Source organism: Dipodomys merriami, unplaced genomic scaffold (genome assembly GCF_024711535.1).
Source record: "Dipodomys merriami isolate MVZ:Mamm:240054 unplaced genomic scaffold, mDipMer1.0.p SCAF_4, whole genome shotgun sequence".
Lineage (NCBI taxonomy): Eukaryota > Metazoa > Chordata > Mammalia > Rodentia > Heteromyidae > Dipodomys > Dipodomys merriami.
Genome location: NW_027205603.1, coordinates 6353349 through 6367757, shown reverse-complemented (window position 1 = coordinate 6367757; position 14409 = coordinate 6353349). Strand labels below are relative to the sequence as shown.

The 14409-nt window shown below is 39.1% G+C and overlaps 1 long non-coding RNA gene across 1 annotated transcript; it reads left to right on the top strand.

Moving 5' to 3' along the window:
- The first annotated feature begins 10042 nt into the window (after nt 1–10042).
- On the top strand, nt 10043–14033 carry LOC138806191 (uncharacterized). Its single transcript, XR_011365733.1, has 3 exons — nt 10043–10254; nt 13137–13242; nt 13926–14033. It is a non-coding gene; the product is annotated as an uncharacterized lncRNA (long non-coding RNA).
- The last annotated feature ends 376 nt before the right edge of the window (nt 14034–14409 follow it).

Sequence of the window (14409 nt, the reverse complement as noted above, 5' to 3'; positions counted from 1 at the left end):
CAGAGAAAGAAACTCAATAATTTCCTCAAGGTCGTTCAGCTAATAAAGGTCTGAGCCCAAATTTAAACTTAGCTTTGTTTGACATCAAAGCCAATGTTTCTTCCACTATATGTCTTTGTCTCCTTGAAAACATAAATCATACAGGGTCCCTTTCCAACAAGGCTTATTCCTTTATCAGTATACCCAGGCTGGGTCAAACCAATGTCTTCTGAATGTCATTAACTCTATTTAGTAAAAGTTGATATAAATCACCACTTTGTGAGACAGCTTATAAAACTGCCTGTCTCCAACACAAACACAAGCATTTTATGAGGCCCTGGGCATGTATTATTTTCTATCATGGACTTTCTGCCACTTTTCTTTCAAATTAATCCAGCTTAGTTCCAAATTATTTACAATGCAAATCAATCAGCACTTTAAATCTGGAAGCTTCCCCCCTTAGACTGGAGACATTTTTCCTTCCACACTCAGGGTTTTTTTTTTTCTTCTAGATTAGTTTGTCATATAAGAAGCATGTGTGATCTCACTCTGACCTAATAATAAGGAAGGAGCAATGGAATAAACTTAAAGATCCACAACTTGTCTTGGTTATAAAGGAGAAGTGAGGTCATGAGGCAAACCACTATTGCCTGAACCAGAAAGACCAGCTGGTAAAATACAGAGAATCACAACTTAGCATAGTAGCACAGAACCCAGTGCTGGGTTAGGGTGTCTTGAATGGACTGATGAATTTCTGGAGGCTGACAGTGGACATATCTAAGAGGTTAAACACTCCAAGGAGACCTGACTATTGAAGACACCCACGATTTTATCAAATTTACCTTCTGGTGCTCATGTTGAACCTTTGAGACAAATTTCTTCTTACTTCCAGCAAGGGGAAGAGAGTGAGATTTCAGTCCCTCTTTTTTTAATCTCTAGCCATGAACTGAGTAGTTTTGTTCAATCACATCCCCTGTTCTTGTGATGGGCTATCTGTACTCCAAGAATAAGAATGAGTGGTAGGTTTACCTACCTGACCCTGAACTAGAACCTCTAAAATGTGACCTAAAGTAAACGTCATGTTTTTATTAGTTGATTATCTTAGGAAGTTGTTATATGCAAGAGGACTATAGGACATTCCTTTTCCCACATCTTAAAACCATGTTAAAATTTATTTGTAACTATAACTTCTGTCCAGCATGTCATATCCAAAATACCAAGATGAAATTCCAAAATATACTAGAAGGCAAACACAAAGCAACAATGGGAGATAATCTCAAAAATATCAAAGATATTTGAAATATTAGACTAGGAATTAAAAACCTCTAGGATTAATATACTAAAGCCACCTCAGTGTACTGAGAATAGTTCTTATCAAATGGACAAAAGATAACAAGTGTTGGAAAAATGTAGAGAAAAGAGAAGCTTGCATACTGTTGGTGGGAATGTAAATTAGTAAAGCCGTTGCAAAAATCAGTTTGGAGACTCTCCCAAAAAAGTTAAAAATGGAATTATCATATGATCCAACAAAATAGAATTACCATATGATCCAGCAATCCTACTACTGGATGTATATCCAAAGGAAACAAGGTCAGTATGTCAGAGACATCTATTGTCCCATGTTTTAGTACAGCAATATTTATAATAGCCAAGACATGGAAACAGCTTAAGTATTTATCAGTTATGAATAGATTAAAAGTAGGTGCATTGATGCAATGGAATACTATTCAACCATAAAAAGAGTGAAATACTATCGTTTACAACAACATGGGTGGAACTAAAGTCTTAGTGAATAAAGCCAAACACAGAAAAGCAAACACAATGATCTCAACTGTGTGTGGAATTGAAAACAAACAGTTGATCTCCTAGAGCTTGAAAATAGAATGGTAATTACCAGAGGCTGGGATGAAGAAGAGTAGGAAAAAGTAGATCAATGGGTACTGAGTTATAGTTACATGAGTAAGAATTTCTCATAGGGATAAAGGTGGATCCATTGCAACAATGAGATGTACAAGACGTTATGTTGAAAAATTAACTTTACAACTTTGGCAGCGTGGGGAGGGGGATGGGAAGGGATGGGAAGGGGAAACAAAGGAGGAGGCTACAATGCTTGATAAGAAATGTACTCATTACCTTGCCCATGTAATTGTAACCTCTCTGTATGGTATTTTTATAATAATAAAAAGAATCAACAGAAAAAAAAAAGAAAAAAAGAATTTCGGGTGTGCCATGCATTGCACAGTAGAGTGGCTATGGATCATGATAATGTGTTGTATATTTCTCAAAGCTGTAAGAAAAGATTGTGAATATTTACATCACAAGGAAATGGTAAGGTGGGCACCTGTGGCTCATGCCTGTAATCTTAGCTACTCAGGTGATTGAGATCAGAGAATCAGGGTTCAAAGCGAGCCTGGGCAGGAAAGTCCGTGAGACTCTTATCTCCAGTGAACTACCAGAAAACCAAAAATAGTACTGTGGCTCAAAGTAGTAGAGCATCAACCTTGAGCAAAAAGGCTCAGGGATAGCACCTAGACCCTGAGTTTAAACACCATGACGTCAGGGGGGAAAAAAGGAACAAGAAGAAATGATATGATATGTAGGTTTAACCTGCTTTAAACATTAAACAGTACCTATAGCATGTATCAAAATATTACATTGTAAGAATATATATAAAACTGAGTACTGGTAGCTCTTGCCTGTAACCTAGCTTACTCAGGTGACTGTGATGTAAGGATCACAGCTTGAAGAGAGCCTATGCAAGAAAGTCCATTATCTCCAATTAATCACCAAAATAAAAGCCAGATGTAGAGCCATGGTAGAGCACTAGCCTTGAGCAAAATAGCTCAGAGTCAACACCCAGGCCTTGAGTTCAAGCCGCATATATGTAACCTTTTTATGTTTTATAAATCAGTTTAAAATAAAGTAAGTGTAACTAAAAATATGCTAAGACCCTTAATGGATAATGTAGATTTTAATGTTGATGAAGAAAGATAAAATCTCTACAGAGACAAAACAAAATCTAGATACCAAAATCCTTGTAACAGAGCTGCTCCTGCGAGACTGGAGAGCAGTCACATGTGAAGAACCAAGGGGAAATTCTTTCAAGCTCTGCTCCTCCTGTTGCTTACACGAGTGGGCTGTGGTAGTGTTAGAACACCCAGAGAGCTTCAGAGATGGATCAGATGCGGACAGTGTTGATGATCTAGTTTGGGACATCAGGACAGTATCCCAAAGAAGAGAATAGATGCCAGGTAAGACTTTATGTCCGAAACATAGCAGAAAAGACGATGCAAGGGATAATCCTTGATGATAAGTTTAAGACTTAAAAGTCATGGGAAGGTGTGGGATGGTGGGGGAGAGGGGTAAAGATTTGCAAGAATAAAGTTAAAGATTAGATAATAGAATATTCTTCTTTTGAACTCCAAGGAGGCAGAGACCAAAATTACTTTGTGAGCTATTCTCATCCCAATACAAAGAATATCATCTGCCTCACAATAGACAATATTTGTCTCACGCGAACACATGATGAGTAAATGAGAGAAGGAAAGGAAAAGAATGTCAGTAGGAAGATGTGGAGGAAAAGGAATAAAGACAAGATAATTGGAAGTGAATCCGGAAAGTTACGTCTTTTGGATCAAGGGAAAATTTCAGACAAGTCTATATCCATCTATTACATGTTCATGTTATACCATTTTTCTTAAGTGAGCTATTGTAAGTACATTTGTTGGCTTAAACTTTCCTAATTTTTTTTTCTTAAGTCACATCAGTATTTTTCTCAGAAATCATCAAGATTTTCCCAAAACATACAAGACAAACTTTTCTATCTGACAATTAAATTCCTTTACAGTTGGTCATTGACTCGTGTTTAGAGACTTGTCACTTACTGTTGAGATTCTTTCCTTATTGATTTCCTCTAGTTCTTTCCTTACCTAGTCAAGGTTCCGTTTGATTCCAAGATACTATGGTTTGGATGCTCAGTACTTATTCCCACAGGCCTACCTTTTCAAGATTTGTTGTCTGGCTCATGCAGACTCAGTCCTCTCCAGTGGATTTATCCATTCATCATTGATGAATTCACAGTTGGAGAGCATTAGTGGCAGAGAGCAGGAATTAGGAGATTGGCCCGAGACAGTGAAGGTGGGTCAGTAGGGCCATACCTTTGAAGGACTTATCTTGTCCCTCCCCCTGCCTCTCTGCTTCCTGGCTGCTATTAGATGAGCATCCTTCTCTACCATGTGTTCCCACCCCCATGATTCTCTGCCTCACTTCAGGTCCAAAGCAATGGAGGCAGTCCACTATGATCTGAAATCTCTAAACCATGAGTCAAAGCAAATCTTTCCTCCTTTAAGGTCTTTCTCTCAGGAATTTTATCACAGCAATGGAAAGCTAACAAAACTGATGGTTTCAAGTATTTGTTACTATAACAGACAGCTGACTAACACAACTTTCTATTAGGGCCCACTTCCTAAGACTTCCATCTCCTCCATAAAAACCATTGTGGAGAACCTACCTATTTTTTTCCTGTGTACTAAAGGCTTTGTGCTTACTCAACTGGTCCTCTACTACTTGAGCTACGCCTTCTGCCTGGCTCTTGCTAATTAATTTATAGATGGAGTTAAACTAGAATTAAGATAACTAATAATATCTAACTTTATTTTTTACCTCTGATGTGAAGTTTGCCATTCATAATATAATGGAATATTTTGTTGGGAGAAAGTACTGGGGTTTGAACCAAGGGCCTTGCACTAGCCAGGAAAGTACTCTACTGTTTGTACCACATTACCAGCCCTGCCCATGTTATGTTAGTTTTTAGTTTGGGCTTTGCCCCTTTTTGTTTTGGGCAAACCTTAGACTGCAGTCCTCTTGCCTATGCCTCCTGAGCAGATGAGATTACAAGTTTGAACCTTTACAGTTAGGGTTTTTTTTTGTTAAGATGGGGGCTTAGTAACTTTTTTTCTGAGACCAGCCTCAAATTATAATACTCCTAACCTCCATCCCCATGTAGCTGATATTATAAATGAGAGCCACTACATTCGACAGTCAGACATCTAATAAGTAAGGTTATACATAAAAAAATCACATATTTTATAACTACCATTGTCACTCTGAAAACTTTATATAGCTATAGGTATGGTTGACTTTGAGACTTTGAAATTAGAATGCAGACAAAAATCCTAATATTATGGGAAGTAAACTCAACAGTTATGACATTTACCCAACTGAAAACAGAGATGCACATTTGGAACCCCCGTGAGAGAAAATAATGAAATCTGACATTCTGGGGACAAATGTGGCCAGTTTATGTAGGTGGTCATCCATGGCCACACTGCCAGAAAGACCTTCTGTTCACATGAAGTCCTTACTGGCCAGGCTAACCTTTTCAATATGATGGTAGTTTACATGTTTGGGAAATTTTTTCCCACTGCAAAAGTGGAAGAATGGGAGACATTAGAGATGGTGTCTTCAATGCCTTTTCTTGGTTGGCTTTGAAATTTTCTAACTGCCCACATTGTTCTCCCCCACTAAAAAGAAAACTGAATTATGAATCATCAGAACCATGGAAAGTCTGGATTCGCTCTTGCTTTGAAGGTGAAAGTTGTTGACATCTAGTAGACAGATGCATACTCCTTAATGTGAGTTGGCCTGTAGTGAGCATGAAAAGAGTAACAGATGCTCCTAATCCTTTTCCATCAAAAGGATTAGATCTACAGCAGTGTGTCTGTTTCTCTGGATGATGGGATTGCCCCATGCATTAACATTTTATCTACTGCTGAGCATATGTTGATATATCTGCCACAATTTCATTGCAGGAATGTCCAACATTGCCTGAGTAACTTTGTCTCCCTTGGAGGCTCTGGCGTGGGGGAAGGGAGAGGGTGTCTTCCATCATTTGTAGTAGGGCTGTCGTTCAAATTTATGCCAGCTGCTGGGTAGCTCTGCCCATGCTCTTCATGTGTTGATGAGACATGTCTCCTTCAGGTTCCCTGAGCATGGTTTCAGTGACTTCCAGAAAAGAAAAAAGAACTGAACTCACTTGTGCAAAAAGCCTTTGAAGTTTTTCCTCTTGCTCTTTCCCTAATTATCTGAGAAAGAGAAAGTGTATTTATGATTATATTCAGCTAATTCCAATAAAGTCACATTTTATCTAAGCCAGAGGCTGTATAGTTTGGGTTCTGTTGCCAAATAAAGATGTAAACCTAGCTACTCAGAAGGCTGAGAGCTGAGGATTGTATTTTGAAGCCAGGCTTGGGCAAGAAAGTCTTTGAGATTATCTCCAATTAATCACCAAAAAGTTGAGAGTGGAGCTTTGGCTCCAGTGATAGAGCACTAGCCTTGAGCAAAAAACATCTCATGAACAGTGCACAGGTCCTGAATTGAAGCCCCAGGACTGGCACCAAAAAAAAAAAAAAATAAAGAAAAATAAAAAAGAATATTTAATACTTGGTTGCTTGTATTGGGATTTCAAGTTCATTTTCATGAAAGCCTCAGTAATCTCTATGAAGTCAGCAAAATACATACCATAAGTCCCATTTTACAGAAGACAAAGTGTAATTACCCAATTTCAATAATAAGCTGTGGTGACAGAGGGCCCGATTTTAAAGACCAGGTCGTATTAATCTGTATAATTTTTTTTTCCTCAGGAACTGAAACAAGGTGTTGGAAAATAAAAGAAGGAAACGAAGGCCCTCTTCTTCCAGCTGTATTGGAGCACTCGATTGCAAACGAGTTCGAAAAAGTTTTCTGAAGAAAGAGCTCAGTGCACAGAGGTGTGTGGCATCCACACCCCCCCCCCCATTGATCTGTGCCTATGATATGTGTGATCGGGTTTCCCATATCAATCTAAGATTTCAGAACAGCTTTTGTTCAGAAGTATTGCTTCTTCAGGGTGCAGGTGTATTTTGAGACCTTATTCAAAGGAGCCAATTGGAGTCGATTGTGAACCTGAGCTCAACCAATCTGAGCAGAGGGGCGGGGCCTGCTGAGTTAGGGATAAATAGAGGGAGCTGCCTGCTGCTCTGTGTGTTTGCTTGCCAGTTGTTTGGCTGATGGCCCACACTCTTCTGCAGAAGTAAATTTTGCTTTGCTGAGACAAAAAAAGAAAAAAGCAAACAACAGTATTGCTTCTTCACTTAGGCCTCTGGCTGCTGCTGAGTAACTGAAAGCAGGATAAAACTTGATATTCTGCCTTCCTTTTGTATCTTTTTTTTTACTTTGGGTCAGATTCCTTCACCCAGGCATGATATTTGCTTGAGAAGTATCTGTGTGAACATCGTAATTAATAAAACAAGGTAGATTAGGCCTCCATTTACCTCCATTTACCTAACTGAAGAGACCGAGATCAATGTAAAGTGTTTTCATACAAATGTCAACTGTCAGGTTTTATCACATTTAGCCCTAGAATCACTGGAGAGGTAGCTAGAAGCCTCCGATCATTGCTCCAAACAGAGACCCCCATGAGAAGACTACCTCTGAAGCCAGAACAATTAATTACCTCGTGTTGGAAACTAACGTGTCTCCCATAAGCAAGAGCAATTATCTCATGTTAGGGACCAAATTGTCCCCTCAACTGGCAATGGCTTCTAGGGGCTTTGAAAAGCCATGACTGAGACAATCATCAACCAAACCAGTTTAACCAGGACTGTTATTTATATAGATCTCTTACCTCTTACCTTAAATCTTTCCTTCTTTAATATTTTTATTGTTTTTGTCTTTATTTTTATCATCTTTGGATTTTTTTTATTATCTTTAGATAGCTGCACCAAGGGGTTTCAATTCAGCAAATCAGCTTACAAATGCACAGCATCTTGATCGCTGTCATCTCTTCCACCATTCTTCCCCAACTCTCTCACTCTCACCCATCTTCTCGAGTTACATGGTTCCATCTTCACAGCCTTTCCCCCTCCATTCATCTGCCTCCTCTCCCCTTGACCTCAAATTCCCCCCTCCCTCACCCTTCACACAAACACCACACACATGTTTCCCCTCCCTGGTTTTTATTTTGTTAAGCTTTTTCTTAATTGTTCAGAGAAGTCACACTATTGGAGTCCTCCCCTGAGTATAGCATACTTCAGTCAATTTATGTGTGTATATATGCATATGACCCTGTATGTATTTCTATAATTTAGATTTAATTTCCACATGTGCAAGAAAACAGGCACTTCATCTCTCTGAGCTTGACTTACTTCCAGGTCCATTCATTTACCTACTAATGACATCTTATTCTTTATTTTAACCTAAACCTCATGAGGCTCACACAAGATGAGGCCAGGCATGCTAGTTCCTTTGTCTTTCCCATATGGCTACACTGACTACAATTCCTTTCCTGCATTCACCACTCATCCTTACTTAGATGGGCAGAACCTAGTCTATTGGAATCCCCAGCTCTGGAGCCTTACCACTAATAAGAGTTTGTTTGCCAAGGGAGTTGCTGATCTAAAGAAATGATTCTAGAAAACTGCATAGAGAATAAGACCAAAAAAAGTATTCATAGCATCTTTGTGCTGAAAACCCATATTCCCTCACCAGCTTCTTAATATTTTTTTCTTTCAACAATAGTCAAATAAAGATGAGGGACATTTTTGTCTATAGCTAATCTATCAGCTGAGTGTTGAAGCTTGAGAAAGACCATAGAAGAAATAAGGGGGTGGAGCTAAGCAGGGGTCTGCATAAGGGTGACTGGATCAGATCACCCAAGGAATAGCAAACACTTCAGAGCTCTTGGGGAATGATAGGATGCCTCACACTTCATTGCCTTGCTCCATCGCTAGGAACTTGAGAAGCTATTTTTATTGTTATTAATTACCTAGGAGGTAGGTATGAATATAGATGTTTACATGCTATATGTTTCTCTTACGAGGACTTAATTTTTTTTTTGTTTTTTGGTCGGTCATGGGGCCTGAACTCTGGGCCTGGGTGCTGTCCCTCAACTCTTTAGCTCCAGGCTAGTGCCCTACCACTTGAACCACAGTGCCACTTCCAGCTTTTTCTGTTTATGGTGCTGAGGAATAGAACCCAGGGCCTCATGCATGCAAGGTAAGCACTCTACCACCGAGCTACCTTCCCAGCCCCTCTTACAAGGACTTTTTGATGGTACTTTGCAACTTCCTCTGTGTATTTTCTCTTGTTAAGAATTTTTGTCCTTCATAACCTCCTGTAGTTTCATTAACAGAACTGAACAGTAAGATAATTTTGAATCTGGAGCACAGGAGGAAAGCTTCTCAGAGGTTCTGAGGCCAGAGCCTGCTCACCACACCAAAGCAGTCACCAACTGACACCATGCCACAAATGGAAGGATTTCCTGTACTGGATTTTTGTTTGTTTGGTTGGTTTTTGTTGTTGTTGTTGTTGTTTGGTGCAAGTCTTGGGGCTTGAACTTAGGTCTTAGGTCCTGGGAGATGTCCCTGAGGTTTTCTGCACAAGGGTAGTACTGTACTACTTGAACCGCAGCTCCACTTCTGGGATTAATTGGATTTGAGAGATTTGTGGACTTTCCTGCCCAGGCTGGCTTTGAACTGTGATGCTCAGATCTCAGCCTCCTATATAGCTAGGATTACAGATGTGAGCCACTGGCATCTGTCCTGTGATGTATTTTTCCATCTTTTTCTGATGGCTTACATTTACATCTGTCATGTTTTTCAGCATAACCTTCCTGGTGACACTTCCACATGTTTCCTCTCCTACTATATCTATCAATGTTTATGTGGAAATTGTAATTTACATAAACTCAAAGTTGTCTATAAACGTCATTTAAGGCATTAGCCTTAAAACTATGATTTAGGGATAAATTTGAAGGAACTGGTCTGGAATTATCCTAAACTGAGATAGTCTAGACTCATAGCTACCTTGGTTTATATCACTCTTCACGTGTGTCCTTCATTATGTAATTACAATTTTCTATCATCTTGTATTCCTAGAACGGGTAGTAGCTGGCCCAGCTTAGATATCCTCAATTTTATTGGACTCTTAACAATGATGCTGTTATGTTGCTAGGAGATGATGCAGCAGAATGAATGTAGAATTACATCATAGTGCACATACCTCAGAATTTCTAGGGTCAGGGGAGTTGGTGGTGTGAGAAAAATCACATTTCCCTAATGAAATTCCTTAAGGGGACATGTTTTTCCACTTCCCACTCCCCGACTGTGTGGTTTATCCAGTTGGGGCTGTTTTCTTAATGTTTTGCATTATGTGCCAGAACAACAAACTTATTTTCACAAGATACTTAAATGTCAAGAAAAAGAGGAAAAGAAATTTCTCAGGATAAACATCTCAAAAGTGAGTGGGAAAAAATTGTAGTGGCTGCTGACTAGTCCCTGACAATACAGCTGGGTGCTATAATTCTAGAAAAATATAGAAATAAAAGACATTAATGATTATGAAAACTTCCAATGTAATGAGAAGCCATCCATAGGATGTATTTTACAGATTTCTTGCTAAGGACTTAAAGTAGCTAGAATAACAGATAACTCACACTTCTCAGGAGGCCGAGATATGAGAATCATAGTTCAAAGCCAGTCCAAGCAGGAAAGTCCATGGGATTCTTATCCCCAATTCATCAAGAAAAAGCTGGAAGTGAAGCTGTGGTTCAAATGGTAGAATACCAGCCTTGAACAAAAAAGCTGAGAGACAGAACCCAGGCCTTGAGTTCAAGTCTTGGTACCAGCACACACACACACACACACACACACACACACACACACACACACACACACACACACACACACACACACACACACACACACACACTAGTCCTTAGAGAAGTGTAGAAGAAATTTGCATTCTGATTATCAAGGTAGGAGACATCACGAATCAAGGAAATCAAGTAGTTAACTCATTCCACTTAGCAAATATTGCATTTATATTCAAATTTAATATTATTGACACAACCTAAAATGATACTTGTAACCACATCAAAACTTCTCCCACAAGTCCATGAGCTTAGGTATGTTTTTACCAAGCACCCCCTCCCTCCCTCCCTCCTTCCCTCTCTCCCTCCCTCCCTCCCTCCCTCCCTCCCTCTCTCTCTGTCTCTGTCTCTGTCTCTGTCTCTGTCTCTGTCTCTGTCTCTCTCTCTCTCTCTCTCTCTCTCTCTCTCTCTCTCTCTCTCTCTGTCTCTCTGTCTCTCTCTCAATTTGAAGGAAAAAATACAAAAACTGAGCCAAGAGTTGGCTGAGTTTTATTACTAGTGAAGCCTTCACATGAACCTCCATGCCCAGTGGCTGATTATGCCCAGAGTCACTTTGTTGACAAGGATCACATGCTGATCTCCTCTTTTGATTTCAGTGAAATCTCTATGTTTACAGTAATATGTTTTTGTGAAGCAATGTGAGGAGGTTTACATTTCTAGCAAACAAAATTCTCCATGGCACACGAACACCCACACCCTTCAGAGTGTGGAAATAAAGATTTACTATAATCCCATGACCTCACTGTTTCTGTGACCAGTTTATGAACTAGACCCAATGTCTTGTGATATCAAGATGAAATAGTTTATTCGAATAACACCCTCCCCCACTTAATAACATGTTGGACAGTTTCTATACTGCTTTTTGTGAAACACGTGCAATTAACTGAAACTGCTCATTCCAGTCATTGGGTGTCTATGCAGTTTATTTTAATATTTACTTCCACCCATGCAGGCTCTTGGGGGAGAATATCCCCACTTCTCAGTATTCTGGTATGAGATATTCAATTCTGGTACGACCAATTCTGTCACTCACCCTCCGTTCCACAGATTGCTCCATGGTTTCTGATTGCTGGACATCAATGGGCATTTCTTGCTCTTCCATACGACTACCCAATCTAGGGAAAATCTTATAGCTCTGGGGTGGTAAGTCATAGGAAGTCCAGGGCTGCCTTCACACTGTTTCTGTGGTTATCATGGACCACTTTCTGCTCTGTCCATGCCACTTGGAGTTGTGGACATTGTAGTTTTCAAGTAGATAGTATTAGATCAAAGCAAGTCAATGAATGAATGGCCCAGACCTGTGATATTGAGACGCTAGCCCTAGGAAACTGAGTTTTATGTCCTCTGTACTCAAGAACTATAAGATGATTATTCATATTGTGTTAAACCACTACATTTTCATGTCCTCTGCTTTCCAGTAACATTTCCTTCACATGCCACAAGTTTCACCTCTACTACTTAAATTTTTTCATTGCAGGAATCAGTTCTAGCTAAGTTGACTTCCTTGGTGTCACAAATATCTCATGATACCCTCAGTGTGGCGTTAACTCTCAGCAGATTTTTTTTCCCTACACATCTTAGTTTTCATTAGCAGCATGCCTACATACTTTTATTACCTGGAACCAATCTATTGGTTGAATTCGCCTTTATTGTTTGATGTTAGTGTACAACACAGAAAGAAGGAAAGAAGGGTTTTGTTGTTTGAGCTTTTCATTTAACCTTGAGTTTCTCATTTTATTTTTTACCATGTGTCACTTATAATGAAAACCAGACACACATCTCTTAGCAATAATGAGGGAGAGGAAAAGTCCAGCTGTGATGTGAAATAAAGATCTGAGAAACACTCTGAGTATATTGAAACTTTTCTGGCTCTTCCCCTCAGAATCTAGTCAGTTTGAGTAACAAATGAATTTAGCATCAAACTGATACTGGCAACTCAGTAGAAAAAAGGACTAACCTTGTCAGACACTGAAGCTTAGGGCCAAGTTATATTTTAATTCCCTGCCATACTTGTCTTTTGCTGTTGTTAAGGTTTGGAAACTATCTAAGTAGACATTTTTCTTTTATTATCTTTAAGTAGGCATACAAAGGAGTTGTCATTCAACGAGAAGCAGTTTATGAGTACAATGCATCTCAATTAACATCACCCCTTTCATAATTTTCCTCCATCCCTCCTAATCTCACTCTGTCTCTCAATTTTCTTAATTTTGCAGGGTATGCATTGAATTTTAAGACTGCATTCTCCCCTCTTCTTCTTTTATTTGAGTTCTTGTTTAAGTGGCATTTCTGATGGCTTTATAGCCTTTGAGGTTTCTCCTCGAATTAAAAAAATGAAGTGCAGATTTTAGAATTTTAAAAAATGAAGTGCAGATTTTAAAGTTGATGGGAGTCAATGCTCAAGGTACATAAGAAATATCTCTGCAATGTTCCTGTCGATATGACCAGTATTTCTTTAAAATCCTCCAACCAGTTTGCCAGCCTTGGTGAGAGGACACAAATGAGATCATAATGTGCATCTTCTTCCTTAAACGAAGATTTTCCATCACAATTCTACATGACACATTTTGTTCAGGAAGGTAAATCAGTTACTCTAAGAAAATAGGTTTATGCATATAGATAAATGTAAATCAATCCATAGTTTTCTTTGTGTGTTTTTTGGTGGTATTAAGCATTAGACTAGATGCTTCATACCTGCTAAATGAATGCTGTACTGTTTGAACCACATCCGCAGTCTTTCATCCTTCCTCTTTTAGATAGTCTGGTGATTTTGTCTGGTTGGCCTCAGATTATGATTCTCCTATGTCTGCTTCCCAAGTAGCTGGGGCTACAGTCATGTGACACCAGGCCAAGACATCTATTGTTTAATTAAATCTTGAACTAAAGACATGTGAATAAATACTTCAAAAACGCTATGATGTCTAAAGTAGTATGAATACCTATTAAGGCCTCCTGCCTTGAAAAAATATAGTTGGATTTGATCCAGATTCCAAGACCATGGCTTGTATTCATTCAGAGTCCTTCCATGTTTTTACTAATACCCTTGATTAAATTCACAATCGCCTCTCTGTCCTCAGTTGACTCTACCTTCCTAAATATGAATGCTAGGTACAAAAAATGTACTTTCCCATTCTATGTGCCTCATAATCGAGCTACACATCTGGGAAATAAGGGATAGTGTTCATGATCTAGAATACCAAGACTTCTTTCTTGCCTTCTTTCTACTGTCTCATTATATTTTCTTTCTTTCCCTTTCTTCCAGGCACAAGGAATTCTCTCTCCTGTCCTCTTACAGAATAAAATCAACCCCCTTTGGGATCCAGGTTTCTATCATAATTGGCCTAAGTAATTACCCCCTCCCCCAAAGGAAAGTCATGCTCTTCTTGAAAAGGAATGCTGGTAGGTATATTCTGCTCCATCTTTGTCATAGAGAAGTGAGTCTGTCATATAAGTGTATACAAACCAACTGCCCTTTGCATTTCCTCTTCCTAAATCTGTTGTAGACAAAGAGACAGGTATTTTAAGTCTCCATCACAGAGATTATTGAGCATAGTACCAAGTACTTGGTGGGAATAAAAGGACGTGGGACCATAATGAACCTTACAGGCTTCTTGTCTTGATCACATCACCAGAGCTCCCAGGATAATCCAGAGTTCATGCAACGATAATCAACTTTTCCCTGCATCAATTTTGCATAAGAAAAAAACACTTGCAAAGTACCCAGTCTGTACAGGTGTATGTGACAA